Source organism: Nematostella vectensis, chromosome 9, assembly GCF_932526225.1.
Source record: "Nematostella vectensis chromosome 9, jaNemVect1.1, whole genome shotgun sequence".
NCBI lineage: Eukaryota > Metazoa > Cnidaria > Anthozoa > Actiniaria > Edwardsiidae > Nematostella > Nematostella vectensis.
In genome coordinates this window covers 5,634,383-5,650,129 of record NC_064042.1, presented here as the reverse complement: position 1 = coordinate 5,650,129, position 15,747 = coordinate 5,634,383, and the positions used below count along the sequence as shown (strand labels likewise).

Sequence of the window (15,747 nt, the reverse complement as noted above, 5' to 3'; positions counted from 1 at the left end):
GTACATTTTTTTCACGGCAATTTTTTTTCTTCATTGCGGTCCGGGAAAAAAAGGCGTTTCCATTTTGCTGTTTTTCGCGCTTGCGTTTCACTGATTCTCTAGTGTTGCGCTTTGGTTTTAACTGATTCTCTCTAGTGTTGCGCTTGCATTTCACTGATACTCATTTGTGTTGCGCTTGCATATCCACTGATTCTCACTTGTGTTGCGCTTGGGTTTCACTGATTCTCTCTAGTGTTGCTCTTGCGTTTCACTATTCTTTCTTGAGTTGCCCTAGCGATTAACTGATTCTCAATTGTGTTGCGCTTGCGTTTCACAGATTCTCTCTTGGGTTGCGCTTGCGTTTCACCGATTCTCTCTTGTGTCGCGCTTGTGTTTCACCGATTCTCACTTGTGTTGCGCTTGCGTTTCACCGATTCTCATTTGTGTTGTGCTTGCGTTTCACAGATTCTCTCTTGGGTTGCGCTAGCGTTCGACCGATTCTCGATTGCGTTTCAAATACGATCAGTGGTGCTTGTTTTGTATGGATTTATGGTACCTACTTTTTTTTCTTAGTTATTACAGCTTACCCTAATTGAGCCTAATTTTGGGGCAATTTTCTTTGCTCGATTTTATCACAGACCCAACTTAATCATATGAAATATCGCTGGGATATGATATTGCTTTTCTGTAATTTGTAAAATAACATTAACTGGCAATCAATAATGCAGTGTCTCTTGTAGTTCATATATTGTTCACTTAGCTTATCAATTTGTTGCTAAACTTTGGTGAGCAAATAACAAATTAACCCTATCTAAAATGTCCATGGCTTTCATGCACATATTTGTGTGTGCCACCTGGGCTTTAACTGTTTAATGGTTACTGCTGCATATCGCCACCATCGATTGTCTTCATCACTCGTCACCTGCTCATCACCATCATTAAGCTGCGCCAAGGAAGGTTAGCTAACACTAGTGAACCCTGTTTTCCTCATTCAAGCCCCCCCCCCCCACCCACCCCCTGTCAGCGTCTGTTAATAGAATACTGCAGCGGGAATAATTGTGAGAAATGTTTACTATTGTCCAGCAACAAGCCATACACACCTCAAGTGGCACGTGATGGTAAAGTTTTGATAAGTCATCTTGAGGGCTGGTTTGCACTGCAGTAGCGGATCTAGGGAGAGGGGGCTAGGTGGATTAGCCCCTCCCCCCACCTATCAGCGTCAAGTTGCACGTGACGGTAAAGTTTTGATAAGTAATCTTGAGGGCTGGTTTGCACTGCAGTAGCGGATCTAGGGGGGGGGGGGCTAGGTGGTTTAAACCCTCCCCCCCTTTAGCCTTCCAAAAGCAAATTGTTATGTGAAGAAAATGCATGTCCTTATCCATTCCCTTTGCTGCGTTTTTAACGAGGTGCCATGAAAATAGAGACGTTAGAGTACCAGCACAAAGTGAAAAAATATTTCTAATCAGCGTCCCCTGGTCCCGTGTGGTTCACATTTCATCGATAAAATTGGTATTCGTGTCTGGTTTGAGTCAGAAAGCCAAAAAGCGCCCTCCCCCCACCCCCCCACACACACATACACTTCAACGGAAAGCTACATCCGCACTAGACCCTCCACTGGATGTTGTAAGATTATCATAAGGCAGTAAGGGGTCAGGAAGGTCAGACAGCCCCCCTCCCCCCCCATACACACACACACACACTTCAACGGAAAGCTACATCCGCACTAGACCCTCCACTGGATGTTGTAAGGTTATCATAAGGCATTAAGGGGCAGGAAGGTCAGACAACCCCCTCCCCCCCCCCCCCCCATACACACACACACACACACACACACACTTCAACGGAAAGCTACATCCGCACTAGACCCTCCACTGGATGTTGTAAGGTTATCATAAGGCATTAAGGGGCAGGAAGGTCAGACAACCCCCTCCCCCCCTGTATAAAATTGCCAACTCTACCTTCTAGTCCGATAGAATGTGTAAAAAAGGAAACTCAGTAGAAATAAAGCTACGAAACCAACGTGATTTATGCAAAAAAGGATCAAACGTATGATCGGAAAACAACGATTTCAAACCTCGACAAAAGGTGAGCTTTTTATGCCTAAAATTTACTTTTCATAACTTTAAAACTCAGAAAACAGGATTTAAATTAGTCATCATAAGCTTATAGGTACTTAAAGTGGCTGGGAAACTCTGTTTTGCTGGAAAATAACATTACTGCCGAAAGAAGTAACTTAAGTAACGCAGGCCTTCTATAGAAAAGATGTTTTTTGTAGATCAAATCTTGCTTTACTCTCGTTTGTTTTTATTTTTTACCTCGCCTCGAGCTCGGGCATATTTGTTTTGTGGTGTGTGAGGTTTTAATTCTATTTAAAAGCTACTATAAGTTGGAATTTAAGTATGCATATGTAGTAAATTGTAGTGTTTTTTTATTGTTCGGATATTTCTATCAATACACATAAATCACCAGAGAAAGCAGTCCATTATATGTATTCTAGTATTGTTAACTAAACAGTTTAGTAAGCCTTTCTGAATTAATTTGGGGCCAAACTCGACTGTTGAATCTATTATATATAATTTCTAATTCTATAATTTCATCCTAGCTATACCCAAGTAGCAAGTCATAGTAACATCTGAATAATCAACAAGATATATTCCTCAAGAAAAAGCAGATACATAGACTAATTACATTGCCCTTTATAAAGGAAACATGTTTTTTTGACTGATATTTATGTATACATACTCGCAAGGATAGTTTGGCTATCTGACGGAGTCTCGAACTAGCAAAGGTCGCATGCGTGATCTGCACAATTGGCATCACGCTAGCCCGGTCGCAGCTTTAGATCCCACATGGATCTTAGCTATGGTTTAAAGCACTTCGTTCGTGTCGAAGTCGCCCTGCGGTTTATTGACGATGAAGTTCAACTGAGGCAAACCGGCTATGCCATGCTGACGAGTCCTAATAACGACGAAACAGCTGTCCATGGTTGCCGAACTGCACGGGTAATAGACTGTGCTATAGTCCCGTCCTGGCCAGACTGGTGCCAATATGTGTATGCTAGTGTGCTTCAAAAGTCCACTTAAACAATGGCAGAAAGTTGGATCTGACTTCCCCAAAGCAGGCGCGTACACAGGGGGAGGGGGGGGGCACGTACTCATGTAACACTTCGGTTTATTTTAACTCTGGTATTAGGTCCCTCCGACAAAGTGACCAACTCATTGTTACAAAAGCCTTTTAGTACGGTGGAGGGAAAAGTATTTAAACTTTCACACATAAAGGATATGAAGTTACCTCGGACATGACGACTTATAAACATTACCTTTATCTCGGGTAATTTTAGCAAGATTCTATTATATTTTTAAAACATAATCTGATCATGAATTGCTATGGCATACCAGAGGGCGAATTTCTAAAAAAGCAAAACAAACTTAAAAAATCCTTAGAAAAAATAAGGAATTAGGGAGTGTTCATTAAATGCACTGACGATGGCGGGGGGGGGGGGGGATTTTTACTCAAGACACCTTAAATAAGTCTTTAAATGTGGAAAAGGAATACTGGAAGCTATCATCCTTGTCCGAGTCGATGTTCTAGTCAAATCCTGTCAAGTTCATCATTATTTCTGACTTCTTCACAACTTTCATATTTTTTTTGCATGTAAAATCATGTAAAATGGTGCGGGGTGGGGTTTGCAGGGTTTTTTGCCTCAACCAGTCGTTGCAGGAATTTTTTTTTCAAAATCCATCCCCCCTCAAAAGTCACATGGCCCGCCCCTAAGGATGCCTGTAAAGGAATATACATGTATATATTTGTTTTTGTTGAGAATATTTTTCTGTATAAAAAGGGATAATGTCTAACGTATACAACATTGTATGTATCATTTGGCGTGCTCTACCACTGTTTAGAGGTTTATTTCCATTTGTTCCTGTTAATTGATAATAAACTAATAATAAATAATCGGTAAATCCAACTGTTATATACTGGGATTATCTATATTACGGTTTATAAAGACAAAAGTATTAAATACATTGGTCATTTGGCTTAATATCAAAGCTAAAAATTAAAACTATAAAGTACGCTATTTGTGGATTTGCATGCTCCACAACTGTTTAGAAGTTTATTTCCATATGTTCCTGTTAACTTATAATAAACTGGATAGGTAAATTCAACTGTTATATACTGAAAGCTGGAAGTATCTATATTATGGTAATTATAAAGACAAAAGTATTTTAATACTTTTTAAAAATACATTGGTCATTTGCCTTAATTTTAAAGCTGAAAAGTACGGCTCCTAAAATTTCAGAGCCCCCCCCTTAGGGGACCTTTTTTTTAGGAGCCCCCCCCCCCCCTTTTGGCGGTTACAAATTTTCGGAGACCCCCCCCCTCAATATCTCCCCCCCCCCTCTCCCGCTGTATTAAATGAACAGATTTAAGAGATATTAATACTTCAGTTTTTGGAATTGTAGGAAAATAAGAGTCGAGGTTGTTTTTTCTTTGAAAATACTTGAATTACTTGAATATGGAATTAAAGGGATATAAGAAGAAAGATGCGAAATTGAACAAAGAAAATAATTTTTTAAGACTTTATTTAGAAAACTACTAGCTTGAAGAAATTTCAACTCCCTTAAACCTGCTAGCAGGCTCTCATTCGGGATTATACGAAGAAATGAAGCAGGAAAACTTTTCTATTGAATCGCCTCTTCTTCGCTTTGTACTTTTCAAAACTCGTTCCAATTCGACTACCGTATTCACATTACAGCACAGGCCTGTGTATTCTGGTTATATTTCAGGTAGTCTAAAGTTTATGCAAGTAAAGAAAAACATTCTTCTGTTGAGCGAATGCAACTGCCGTTCTACAGCAAAAAAAAAAACAAATCCCGTTACCGCGTGTATTAAAACTTTCGCAGAGAGAAAGCCGAGTGGATATAGAGGCGCAGTCGACTTGGAAGCGATAGTAAAATGAGCAAACGAGGCTGAATTCTTTGAATTCTCTTAGAATACATTATGACGCAAATTTACCGAGTCATACCGCAGTAGAACTAAAAGTAAGCCTCATTCGCTAGAAAACTTGTTCCTACTCACCGACACTACAGTATAGATCATGCCTTTATCCACGATTTCAATGCAAATCGAGTAAATGTTCCTAGGTTTCATGCCCTTAGACACGAATTAATTGCAAATCGAGTAAATGTACCTTGTTTAGAATTCATGGCAAGTTGCGTAGATATTCCTATGCTTCCACACAAATAACACTGTGTTTAGTCTTTGTAAAACAATTCCACTCACCGTTAGAAAACTGAGATGATATCGAGCCACTGTTGACTTGAAATTTCGGGAGTAGAAATGAAGAATGATAGCGAGAGCGTTCTCAAAGCAAGTAATTACGCCAGCGAAGCAGATTTTCACTTTCGAAAGGTTGTTACACTCCAGCAGTTCCCAAAAATGATGACCTCATAGTATGAATATAGGACTCAAAAGCGATGGTACCATGCATAGGGTACATTTTTTTCACGGCATTTTTTTTTTTTTTTTGCGGTCCGGAAAAAAAGGCGTTTCTTTTTCGCTGTTTCTCGCGCTTGCGTTTCACGGATTCTCTAGTGTTGCGCTTTGGTTTTAACTGATTCTCTCTAGTGTTGCGCTTGCATTTCACTAATACTCATTTGTGTTGCGCTTGCATATCCACTGATTCTCACTTGTGTTGCACTTGGGTTTCACTGATTCTCTCTAGTGTTGCTCTTGCGTTTCACTATTCTTTCTTGAGTTGCCCTAGCGATTAACTGATTCTCAATTGTGTTGCGCTTGCATTTACCGATTCTCACTTGTGCTGCGCTTGCGTTTCACTTATTTTCACTTGTGTTTCACTGATTCTCACTTGTGTTGCGCTTGCGTTTCTCACCGATTCTCACTTGTGTCGCGCTTGCGTTTCACCGATTCTCACCTGTGTTGCGCTTGCGTTTCACCGATTCTCATTTGTGTTGCGCTTGCGTTTCACCGATTCTCACCTGTGTTGCGCTTGCGTTTCACCGATTCTCACCTGTGTTGCGCTTGCGTTTCACCGATTCTCACCTGTGTTGCGCTTGCGTTTCACCGGTTCTCATTTGTGTTGTGCTTGCGTTTCACAGATTCTCTCTTGGGTTGCGCTAGCGTTCGACCGATTCTCGATTGCGTTTCAAATACGATCAGTGGTGCTTGTTTTGTATAGATTTATGGTTACTACTTTTTTTTCTTAGTTATTACAGCTTACCCTAATTGACCCTAATTTTGGGGCATTTTCTTTGCTCGATTTTATCACAGACCCAACTTAATCATAATGAAATATCGCTGGGATATGGTATTGCTTTTCTGTAATTTGTAAAATAACATTAACTGGCAATCAATAATGCAGTGTCTCTTGTAGTTCATATATTGTTCACTTAGCTTATCAATTTGTTGCTAAACTTTGGTGAGCAAATAACAAATTAACCCTATCTAAAATGTCCATGGCTTTCATGCACATATTTGTGTGTGCCACCTGGGCTTTAACTGTTTAATGGTTACTGCTGCATATCGCCACCATCGATTGTCTTCATCTCTCGTCATCTGCTCATCACCATCATTGCTGCGCCAAGGTTAGCTAGCACTAGTGAACCCTGTTTTCCTCATTCAAGCCCCCCCCCCCCCCCCCCTGTCAGCGTCTGTTAATAGAAAACTGCAGCGTGAATAATTGTGAGAAATGTTTACCATTGTCCAACAACAAGCCATACACACCTCAAGTGGCACGTGACGGTAAAGTTTTGATAAGTCATCTTGAGGGCTGGTTTGCACTGCAGTAGCGGATCTAGGGGGAGGGGGGCTAGGTGGTTTAACCCCTTCCCCCTTTATCCTTCCAAAAGCAAATTGTTATGTGAAGAAAATGCATGTCCCTATCCATTTCCTTTGCTGCGTTTTTAACGAGGTGCCATGAAAATAGAGACGTTAGAGTACCAGCACAAAGTAAAAAAATATTTCTAAGCAGCGTCCCGATTGGTGCACATTTCATCGATAAAATTGGTATTCGTGTCTGGTGTGAGTCTGAAAGCCAAAAAGCCCCCCCCCCCCCCCCGCACACACACACTTCAACGGAAAGCTACATCCGCACTAGACCCTCCACTGGATGTTGTAAGGTTATCATAAGGCAGTAAGGGGTCAGGAAGGTCAGACACCCCCCTCCCCCCCCCCCCCCCCCCCATACACACACACACTTCAACGGAAAGCTACATCGGAATTAGACCCTCCACTGGATGTTGTAAGATTATCATAAGGCAGTAAGGGGTCAGGAAGGTCAGAAAACCCACTCCCCCTGTATAAAAATGCCAACTCTACCTTCTAGTCCGATAGAATGTGTAAAAAAGGAAACTCAGTAGAAATAAAGCTCCGAAACCAACGTGATTTATGCAAAAAAAGGAGCAAACGTATGATCGGAAAACAACAATTTCAAACCTCGACAAAAGGTGAGCTTTTTATGCCTAAAATTTACTTTTCATAACTTTAAAACTCAGAGAACAGGATTTAAATTAGTCATCGTAAGCTTATAAGTACTTAAAGTGGCGGGGAAACTCCGTTTTGCTAGAAAATGGATCTTGACTTTGCCCACATTACTGCCGAAAGAAGTAACTTAAGTAATGCAGGCCTTCTATAGAAAAGATGTTATTTGTAGATCAAATCTTGCTTTACTCTCGTTTGTATTTATTTTTTTTACCTCGCCTCGAGCTCGGGCATATTTGTTTTGTGGTGTGTGAAGTTTTAATTCTATTTACAAGCTACTATAAGTTGGAATTTAAGTATGCATATGTAGTAAATTGTAGTGTTTTTTTATTGTTGGGATATTTCTATCAATACACATAAATCATCAGAGAAAGCAGTCCATTATATGTATTCTAGTATTGTTAACTAAACAGTTCAGTAAATCTTTCTGAATTAATTGGGGGCCAAACTTGACTGTTGAATCTATTATATATAATTTCTAATTCTATAATTTCATCCTAGCTATACCAAAGTAGCAAGTCATAGTGACATCTGAATAATCAACAAGATATATTCCTCAAGAAAAAGCAGATACATGGACTAATTACATTTCCCTTTATAAAGGAAACATGTTTTTTGACTGATATTTATGTATACATACTCGCAAGGATAGTTTGGCTATCCGACGGAGTCTCGAACTAGCAAAGGTCGCATGCGTGATCTGCACAATTGGCATCACGCTAGCCCGGTCGCAGCTTTAGATCCCACATGGATCTTAGCTGTGGTTAAAAGCACTTCGTTCGTGTCAAAGTCGCCCTGCAGTTTATTGCCGAGGCAAACCGGCTATGCCATGCTGGCAAGTCCTGAAAAGGACGAAACAGCTGTCCATGGTTGCCGAACTGTACGGGTAATAGGCTGTGCTATAGTCCCGTCCTGGCCAGACTGGTGCCAATGTGCGTATGCTAGTGCGCTTCAAAAGTCCACTTAAATAATGGCAGAAAGTTGGATCTGACTTCCCCAAAGCAGGCGCGTACACAGGGGGGGGGGGGGGGGGGGGGTGCACGTACTCATGTAACACTTCGGTTTATTTCAACTCTGGTATTAAGTCCCTCCGACAAAGTGACCAACTCATTGTTACAAAAGCCTTTTAGTACGGTGGAGGGAAAAGTATTTAAACTTTCACACATAAAGCATATGAAGTTACCTCGGACATGACGACTTTTAAACATTACCTTTATCTCGGGTAATTTTAGCAAGATTCTATTATATTTTTAAAACATAATCTGATCATGAATTGCTATGGCATACCAGAGGGCGAATTTCTAAAAAAGCAAAACAAACTTAACAAATTCTTAGAAAAATTAAGGAATTAGGGAGTGTTCATTAAATGCACTGACGGTGGCGGGGGGGGGGGGGAGATTTTTACTCAAGACACCTTAAATAAGTCTTTAAATGTGGAAAAGGAATACTGGATGCTGTCATCCTTGTTCGAGTCGATGTTCTAGTCAAATCCTGTCAAATTCATCATTATTTCTGACTTCTTCACAACTTTCATATTTTTTTGCATGTAAAATCATGTAAAATGGTGCAGGGTGGGGTTGCAGGGTTTTTTTTGCCTTAACCAGTCGTTGCAGGAATTTTTTTTTTTCAAAATCCATCCCCCCTCAAAAGTCACATGGCCCGCCCCTAAGGACGCCTGTGAAGGAATATACATGTACATATTTGTTTTTGTTGAGAATATTTTTCTGTATAAAAAGGGATAATGTCTAACGTATACAACATTGTATGTATCATTTGGCGATTTGCATGCTCTACCACTGTTTAGAGGTTTATTTCCATTTGTTCCTGTTAATTGATAATAAACTAATAATAAATAATCGGTAAATCCAACTGTTATATACTGGGATTATCTATATTACGGTTTATAAAGACAAAAGTATTAAATACATTGGTCATTTGGCTTAATATCGAAGCTAAAAATTAAAGCTATAAAGTACGCTATTTGTGGATTTGCATGCTCCACCACTGTTTAGAAGTTTATTTCCATTTGTTCCTGTTAACTTATAATAAACTGCATAGGTAAATTCAACTGTTATATACTGAAAGCTGGAAGTATCTATATTATGGTAATTATAAAGACAAAAGTATTTTAATACTTTTTAAAAATACATTGGTCATTTGCCTTAATTTTAAAGCTGAAAAGTACGGCTCCTAAAATTTCAGAGACCCCCCCTTAGAGGGCCCTTTTTTTAGGAACCCCCCCTTTTGGCGGTTACCCCCCCCCCCCTCAATATCTCCCCCCCCCCCCACCTCCCGCTGTATTAAATGAACATTCATTAATGCAGAAATTTAAGAGATATTAATACTTTAGTTTTTGGAATTGTAGGAAAATAAGAGTCGAGGTTGTTTTTTTTTAAATACTTGAATATGGAATTAAAGGGATATAAAAAGGAAGATGCGAAATTGAACAAAGAAAATAATTTTTTAAGACTTTATTTAGAAAACTACTAGCTTGAAGAAATTTCAACTCCCTTAAACCTGCTAGCAGGCTCTCATTCGGGATTATACGAAAAAATGAAGCAGGGAAATTTTTCTTTTGAATCGCCTCTTCTTTGCTTTGTACTTTTCAAAACTCGTTCCAATTCGACTACCGTATTCACATTACAGCACAGGCCTGTGTATGCTGGTTATATTTGAGGTAGTCTAAAGTTTATGCAAGTAAAGAAAAACATTCTTCTGTTGAGCGAATGCAACTGTTGTTCTACAGCAAAAAAACAAATCCCGTTACCGCGTGTATTAAAACTTTCGCAGAGAGAAAGCCGAGTGGATATAGAGGCGCAGTCGACTTGGAAGCAATAGTAAAATGAGCACACGAGGCTGAATTCTCCGAATTCTCTTAGAATACATTATGACGCAAATTTACGATTTACACGATTTCAATGGCAAATCGAGTAAATGTTCCAAGGTTTCATGCCCTTAGCTACGAATTCATTGCAAATCGTGTAAATGTACCTTGTTTAGAATTCATGGCTAGTCGCGTAGATATTCCTATGCTTCCACACAAATAACACTGTGTTTAGTCTTTGTAAAACAATTCCACTCACCGTTAGAAAGCTGAGATGATATCGAGACACTGTTGACTTGAAATTTCGAGAGTAGAAATGAAGAATGATAGCGAGTAGTAGGGTTTTGGCGCAGCTGGCGCAACTTTTTGATCTCCCCAAATTTCATTCCAAAAGTGGCGCAAAAGTCTCCGCACACCTCCGCCAAGCCTCGCGACCTGCGCATGCGCGAGTTTGCCAGAGATCTCTTGCACGACCAAGCCCACCTGTCAATCACTTTGTCACGTGACGGCCACGCCCACCTGTCAATCATTTTGTCGAAAACCTGTCAATCACTTTGTCACGTGACGGCCACGCCCACCTGTCAATCACTTTGTAAAAAACCTGTCAATCACTTTGTCACGTGACGGCCACGCCCACCTGTCAATCATTTTGTCGAAAACCTGTCAATCACTTTGTCACGTGACGGCCACGCCCACCTGTCAATCACTTTGTCAAAAACCTGTCAATCATTTTGTCGCGTGACGGTCAAGCCCACCTGTCAATCACTTTGTCACGTGCCGCACCTAGGAGGAGCTCGGGAGGCTAGCCTCTAAGCTTCACATCTAAAAAAAAAGCTTTTGAAAAGTGGTTTAAAGACATGGCTGGTTTGATAGAAATGGAGAACCTGAAGGTGAAAGATCTGAAAGCCCTCGCCAAGGAGCGGGGTATCCCAAGATATTACTGGATGCGGAGAGACGAGCTCGTCGGGGCGCTGACCAGCACGTCACCACCACCACCACCCCGACGGGTTCCTTTACCCAAACTTGTCAAAGGGCTGCCACGACCACCCCGCATTACCCCGTCCAACACGTCGGAGAGTATTCTCGACGGCCCGATACCTGAGATTAATGTCCCTATTCTAAAACCCTCCCAACCCCCACGGAGTTCCCGCGTCCAATCACTCAAGCATTTTGCAAACAGGGCGGCCAACTCGATCAAGAGCGAGTTAGACAAGTTTGCGGATTGGATACTATCTTATGTCCCTGAGCCCATCAAAAAGACCGTCAAAGAGGCTGCAGATAAACGGGTCGAACGTCTGAAGGAGAGGATTAAGCGTCTACACGAGGAGGTGGAAGATCGCTTCACACCCAAGGAACAACAGACGGCGTTGAAGGGGTATCTTAAAACCCACGGAATAGCCGGGCAGAGAGGTTACGACCCCAAGACATTCATCGCCAGAATCAAACCGAAAGTCTTAGAGCTCATCAGTCGACAAAAAAAGCCTATCAAAGTGAAGTTTATCTTTACTTGCGGGTTTATAAAAGAGGATCCGGCTACAGCTCAGATCGAAGAAGAACTGGGATATTTTCATACAGAAAAGCCCGAGATTGTGACAGAGTCGACTGATCTCTCTGATTTGTTCGATACGATGACAAATTATTTACTCGGATTAGTTGAGCTGTTCCAGAAGCAAGGCTCCGGATGGCAGTTTGACCAAGTGGAATACTTTGACATCAACATAGATCCCTTTGAACCGCTTTCTGGGTCTTCCTATATTCCGCTGCCGCCGAAACTAGCGTCTAAGAAGGCGATCATCAATGTTAAGAACGAGAATGATCACGAATGTTTCAAGTGGGCAGTAACCTCTGCTGTGTATCCTAGGGAGAAAGATCCTCAAAGGTTCAGTAAACAAATGATAGAGAACTCTGAGAAATTCGACTGGTCAGGGATAGAGTTCCCCGTCTCACTAAAACAGATTGACAAGTTCGAGAAACAGAACCAGTATACGGTTAATGTGTTTGGATACGAAACCAAAGTATATCCATTGAGAATCAGTGAGAAGGATCCAGATAATGCAATCAACTTACTTCTCATCTCGGATGATGAGACGAATCATTACTGCTGGATAAAGAATATGATGAGATTAGTATCTACTCAAATTGATGAGTTTCATCATACTCGTTTTTTATGCTGTAGATGTCTGAACTCGTTTCGGTGCAAACAATCATTAGAAAAACATTCTGAATGCTGCGGCAATCATGAAGCGGTTGGAATAGAGATGCCTAAGATAGATAAGGATGGAAATCTACCCCACATTAAATTCAAAAACTACAACAGAAAAATGCGCGTCCCCTTTGTTGTCTATGCCGACTTTGAGAGCTTCACAGAGAATATAGACACTTGCTCCCCAGATGGGAGTAAAAGCTTCACTAAGCAATACCAGAAACACAAACCGTCTGGTTTCTGCTATCTCATCAAGTGTTTCGACGGAGATATATCCCCACCCGAGCTTGTACGATACACAGCTGAATCTCCAGACGAAGATATCCCACAGCTTTTCGTAGAGTCTTTGGAGTCAGACATTAAGAAAATTTACGATAAGTTCAGGTTCCCTAAGAAGGTGAAAATGACTCCGAAGGACAAAATCGCCTATAACGACGCCACTCACTGCCACATCTGTGAGGGTGAATTAGGGGGAGACAAGGTTTTGGACCATTGCCACCTCACCGGAGAGTACAGAGGTGCTGCTCACAACGCATGCAACTTAGATCACAAAATTCCAAAGTTCTTTCCTGTTATCTTTCACAATCTGTCTGGGTACGACAGCCATCTATTTATCAAGAACCTTGGTACATCGGAAGGTAAAATAAACTGTATACCTAATAACGAGGAAAAGTATATTTCTTTCACAAAACAGATTGTAGTCGACAGTTTCACGAACAAGGAGGGCAACAAGATTGATGTTAAACGTGATATCAGATTTATCGACAGTTTCAGGTTTATGTCGGCCAGTCTCGACAGTCTAGTAGGTAATATGTCAAGGGAGTGCTTCAAAAACATGGCGGAGTACTACGAGGGGGAGGAGCTCCAGCTGTTGTTGAGGAAGGGTGTTTTCCCTTACGACTGGTTCGACGGCTTTAGCAAGCTCGACGCAACACAGCTCCCACAGAGAGAGGCATTCCACTCCAAACTCAACGACACCGACATATCGGAGGAGGATCACCTGCACGCGCGGAGAGTGTGGGAGGCCTTTGGGATGGGGACCATGAGGGATTACCACAATCTGTACCTAGAGTCGGATGTGTTGCTTTTAGCTGACGTTTTCGAGAACTTTAGGGACGTTTGTCTCAAGAATTACGGTCTGGACCCCGCTTGGTACTACACAGCGCCAGGGTTGGCTTGGGATGCAGCGTTGAAGACCACCAAGGTGAGGCTAGAGCTTCTAACGGACTATGACATGTTGCTCATGATTGAGAAGGGCATCCGTGGGGGTGTCTCCATGATAAGCAACAGACATGGGGAGGCAAATAACCCTTACATGAAGGAGTATGACCCTGACCTACCCACAAAATATATCACCTACCTTGATGCTAACAATTTGTATGGCTGGGCGATGAGCAACCCTTTACCGACTCACGGTTTCAGGTGGATGGGTGACCAAGAGCTGTCAGGTTGGAGAGACCGCCCATGCATTCTGGAGGTTGACTTGGAGTACCCTCACCACCTACATGACTTACACAACGATTACCCACTAGCCCCGGAATCTATCGGGCTAGGCAATGTGGACAAGTTGGTCCCAAACCTTAACGACAAGACGAAGTACGTTATCCACCATGAGACTCTGAGACTTTATGTGAGTTTTGGGCTAAAAGTCACCAAGATTCACAGGGGTGTCACTTTTGAGGAGTCTGCTTGGCTGGAGCCCTACATTGACTTGAACACCGATCTGAGAGCCAAGGCGACAAACGATTTTGAGAAAGATTTTTTCAAGTTAATGAACAACTCCGTCTTTGGTAAGACTATGGAGAACATTAGGAACAGGGTGGACATTCGGTTGGTGACGGACGAGAAGCAGGCCAAGAAGCTCATATCAAAGCCGAACTATCAACATCGCACCATCTTTTGCGAGAATCTAGCCGCCATCCACATGAAGAAGACAAAGCTGATCTTCAACAAGCCTGTCTACTTGGGCATGTCCATTCTGGACCTGAGTAAGACGCTCATGTACGATTTCCACTACAACTTCGTCAAGCCCAAGTACGGTGAGGATGCAAAGCTCTTATTCACTGATACTGACAGCCTGATGTATGAGATCGAGACGAAAGACTTTTACGAGGACATCAGCGGGGATGTGAGGTCCATGTTCGACACCAGCAACTTTCCGAAGGGTCACCCATCTGGTATTGAGGTGGGTGTGAACAAGAAAGTCATCGGAATGTTTAAAGATGAGGCTGGGGGCCAGCAAATCACAGAATTTGTAGGACTGAGGGCCAAACTTTACTCGTACAAGATGGATGAAGGTAAAGAAGAAAAGAAATGCAAGGGCGTCAAGAGAGCAGTCGTCAAGAAGAGCATCGGTTTCGATGACTACAAGGATTGCTTATTTGGTAAGAAACCTCAGATGAGACTTATGAATGTCATCAGAAGTCATAAGCATGATGTTTACACTGAAACGGTGAACAAGGTCGCTCTATCTCATGAGGATGATAAACGGGTCATCTGTGATGATGGTATTCACACCTTCGCTCACGGTCATTTCAGAACGCTATTAGGTGGTGGCTCAGTATCTTCAGGGACGACTTGAAGTTCTTCCCTAACGAACGACCTCCTTGGAGCGCCTTCGGAGAGGTAGTACAACACAGGCTGTCCAACTGAAACAACACTGCGTGATAGATCAAACACTTTTAAACTCCAAATAGGGTCTGTGGCTCGTCTGCGTTCACCTCCTTCCTCTTCTCCAGGAGCTAATAGATATCTAACTCTAACCCCTGGTGGTAGTCTAACTTCGTCAAGTCCAACAGGCCGCTTATACGTTGGAGGGTCAATATCAACCTCTTTCAAACCAATAGATTTTGCAGGCTCTTTGCCAGTAATTCTTATGGGTTGACTATTCAGAGTTTTCAAAACACCTGGCAATCGTTTCACCCAAACTCTGGACCGATCATCGCTAACCATTTCTTGAGCATACTGATGAGAAAACAACCTCTCCGCCAGTGTTCTATTGGCGCGTTCGACAAAAGCCTGTGCGCGATGGTTCCCAGCCTCGCTTCGCTGGATGGTGACACCCTTCTTTTTCATAATCTTCGTTACCTCTCCCCTAAATTCTGTCCCCGGATCGACAATCACCGTATGAGGCCATTTAAGTTTTCTGGAGTATATCTTTTCAAACCCTTTAGCAATTCCACTCGAATCCTTGGTAGTCAGTGCTTCTGCATCTTTATATCTCGAGGCAATATCAATCACG

At 42.0% G+C, this 15,747-nt stretch overlaps 1 protein-coding gene across 1 annotated transcript in view; it reads right to left on the bottom strand.

Moving 5' to 3' along the window:
• LOC5504906 (tetratricopeptide repeat protein 28) overlaps nucleotides 1–10,635 on the bottom strand; it is a 93,988-nt gene extending 83,353 nt beyond the window's left edge. Inside the window, exon 1 of the mRNA XM_048732046.1 lies at nucleotides 10,563–10,635. The gene's annotated coding sequence lies outside the window, so the exon portion shown is untranslated. The remainder of the gene's footprint in view (nucleotides 1–10,562) is intronic.
• Between the last annotated feature and the right edge of the window lie 5,112 nt (nucleotides 10,636–15,747).